The sequence below is a fragment of the Triticum dicoccoides genome, chromosome 6B, assembly GCF_002162155.2.
Source record: "Triticum dicoccoides isolate Atlit2015 ecotype Zavitan chromosome 6B, WEW_v2.0, whole genome shotgun sequence".
NCBI lineage: Eukaryota > Viridiplantae > Streptophyta > Magnoliopsida > Poales > Poaceae > Triticum > Triticum dicoccoides.
In genome coordinates this window covers 482339675-482343244 of record NC_041391.1, presented here as the reverse complement: position 1 = coordinate 482343244, position 3570 = coordinate 482339675, and positions in this window count along the sequence as shown.

Below are 3570 nucleotides of genomic sequence, written 5' to 3'. Positions count from 1 at the left end.
GACCCCTCCCCCCCTCCTCGGACGCGGCAGACGGCCCCCCGCCCTTCGGGGGCCGAGCTGGTGATCCGGGGTCGCACCCGCTCCCGCACGGCGGCCCTCCGCGCTCTCAGCGCGTCTTGTGTCTTGGGGTCAAGCAGCCCCCCAATGGCTCCTTGATGCGTGCCCTATTCTGGAACATCCGCGGCTTCGGCCATGATGGCCGACGCCGCCAGTTAGTGGAGTACTTGCAAGATGAACGCATCGACCTAGTGGCCGTGCAGGAGACCATGCGCCGGGACTTTGCGCTCCCTGAGCTCGACCGGCTGAGCTCTCACCTATTTGCGTGGCACTGGCTCCCTTCTAGTGGGAGTGCAGGCCACTCGGGTGGCATCCTCCTAGGCGTGAAGGATGCCACCTTTGAGGTGGGCAGCATGGACCGGGGCGAATTCTTCGTCAGCATGGAGGTCTTTGAGAGATCTCTCAATTTCAAATGGGAGATCATCATCGTCTATGGTCCGGCTGACCATAGTAGGTCGGCCTCCTTCCTGGAGGAACTTCACCGGAAAATCTCGGCCGCCTCCCTCCCCGTAGTTGTCGGGGGGGACTTCAACCTGTTGCGGTGTGCGGAAGACAAGAACAATGGCAATGTTAGTTTTGCCCGGATGGACACGTTTAACGACTTCATTGCCGACCTCGCCCTCAGGGAGCTTGATCGGGTTGGGGCTCGTTTTACTTGGACCAACCGCCAAGCCTCCCCGACCCTCTCCGTCTTGGACAGGGTCCTAGTTTCCCCCGAGTGGGACCTCCGGTGCCCCTTAGCCTCTCTTCGTGCCGTCACCCGGATTGGGTCTGACCACGTTCCCCTGCTTCTCTCCTCCGTGGATGAGCGCCCCCCGATTCCCCCTCGGTTCCGTTTTGAGGCTTTCTGGCTCTCCCAGGCCGGATTCTCCGACGCCGTCAGTGCTCGTTGGATCGAGGCTCGTGGCCATCCCCACCCCCGCCCCCCTTCCTCCATAGATGTGTGGCACTTCTGTGCGAAGCGTGCCCGACAATTTATGAAGGGGTGGGGAGCCAACCTGGGAAGAGACTCCAGGGAACGGAAGAAGGCTCTCCTGTCGGCGATCCAGGCCCTCGACTTCAGGGCTGATGCGATCGGTCTCTCTCCTGACGAGTGGATGTCCCGTTATGACCTCGAGGACCAGCTCTCCGTGATTTACTCTGATGAGGAGGCTTATTGGCGCATTCGGGGCGCCCAGCGTTGGGTCTTGAAGGGGGATGCGAATACGGCCTATTTCCAGGCGATCGCAAATGGGCGCCGTAGACGCAACACCATCTCCTGCCTTTGGGAGGGAGCCACTCTCCTTCAGGATCCCCGCGATATCCGCGCCCATGTTGATGGCTTCTATCGCTCCCTCTTCTCCCCCGCTCCTCGGAGCGGCCTCTCTCTTGCCTTTGACTGCTGGACCGGCGACCGTCTAGTCTCTGATGAAGACAATGCCACCTTGACGGCCCCCTTCTCTGATCAAGAGGTCTGGGAGGCTATCAAGGGTATGAATCCCTCCTCGGCGCCGGGCCCGGACGGCCTCCCGGTTCTCTTCTTCCAAACCTTCTGGAGCGTGGTCAAACCCGAGATCATGGCCATTTTCGAGGAATTCTTCGTGGGCTCGATCGACCTTGGCTGCCTCAACTTTGGGACCATCTCCCTCATTCCCAAGGTCCCTGGGGCGACTGACATCCGCCAGTTCCGCCCGATTACGGTCATAAACGTGATCTTCCGGATCTTGGCCAAAGGGTACGCCAATAGGGTGACCCTGCTGGCCGACCGGATCACTCACCCTAATCAGTCGGCGTTCATTCAGGGCTGGTTCATCCTTGATGGGGTCTTGGTCCCGCACGAGGTTCTTCATGAGGTCCGGGTCAAACACCTGAAGGCGGTCTTTCTGAAGATCGATTTTCACAAAGCCTATGACACGGTTAGCTGGCCCTTCCTTCGGGAAGTCCTTCTGCGCAAGGGATTTGACGACCGGTGGATCACGAGAGTCATGCAAATGGTCTCTTGCGGTCGCACGGCGGTCAATATTAATGGCGAAATTGGTCCCTTCTTCCCTACCCTTTGTGGGGTGCGCCAAGGCGACCCCTTCTCCCCGTTCCTCTTCAACATGGTCGTGGACGCTTTGGCTTCCATTCTCGATAAGGCGAAAGCTGCGGGCCACCTCCGAGGCATCGCCCCCCATCTCTCCGGGGACGCGGGGATCTCCATCCTCCAGTATGCGGACGACACGATCATCATGGTCGAAGGCTCGGAGGTGGACATCGCCGATCTCAAATTCCTCCTCCTTTGCTTTCAGCAGATGTCGGGCCTCAAGATCAATTTTGATAAGAGCGATGTTATGGTGATGGGATACTCTCCCGAGGAGTCAGTGGCCATTGCCAATAGACTCAATTGCCGCTTGGGCTCGTTTCCTTCTACCTATCTGGGGACGCCCATCAGTCACTCGCGCCTCCTGGCCGCCGATCTTCGCCCCTCCGTGACCAAGCTCCAGACTAGATGCGAGCCTTGGCAGGGGAGGTGGCTGTCCAAGGCGGCCAGGACTATTCTTATCAACTCCTCCCTCTCCAGCCTCCTCTTATTTCTTATGAGTTTCTACAGCCTTCACGATTCTCTTCATAAGGAGATCGCCAAAATCCAGTCCCGCTTCTATTGGGCTGGGGAGCACGGCAAGCAGAAGTATCACATGGTCAGCTGGCCTGACATCTGCAAGCCGAGGGAGCAGGGGGGTTTGGGGATCATGTGCTCCAAACGGATGAATATTGCCCTCCTCTCCCGATGGCTGTGGCGCATCTCGCAGGGCCACGGGGGCCTCTGGCTGGACATTATCCGGAATAAATACCTGCGCGGCCAACCCCTTGCCTTCTGCCAGAAGTCGGGTGGCTCTCAGTTCTGGCAGTCCCTTGTCCAGCTCCTCCCTGTGCTCCGCATTGGTACCTCTATCTCGGTAGGATCTGGCCGTTCGACGTTATTCTGGTATGACCGTTGGGCCGGTGACGCCCCCTTTGCGGCTCGCTTCCCCATTCTCTTTGCTATCTCTGTCGCCCCCATGATCTCTGTTGATAGGGCCCTATTTGACTTAGGGCGCCTCGCTTTCCGTCGGCCATTTGGGCCTGCGGAATCCGCCGCCTGGCGTGAGCTTCTTGAGTGCGTCGCTCTTCATGAGCCGCTGGTTGACGGCGTCCAAGACCGTGTTCGATGGCATTTGGAGCCGTCTGGCCAGTTCTCTACCAAATCGCTCTATGCGTCCATTGCCCCCTCCGCCGCCCCTCCCCCCCTCTCAATGGTTTGGTCCGTCCGCCTCCCTCTGAAGATCCGTATCTTCATGTGGCAGTGGATCCGGGGACGGATCCCCTCCGGTGTGGAGGTCCGCAAGCGTAATGGCCCGGGTTCTGGTCTCTGCCCCCTCTGTGCCGTCCCCGAGGACTCTAACCACATCTTCTTCGCTTGCACCTCTGCCCAGTTCCTCTGGAGCTGTTTTCGCGAGCTTGTCGGCGGAAATTGGACTCACACCAACTTCCCCGACCTTTTTGCTGAACTCC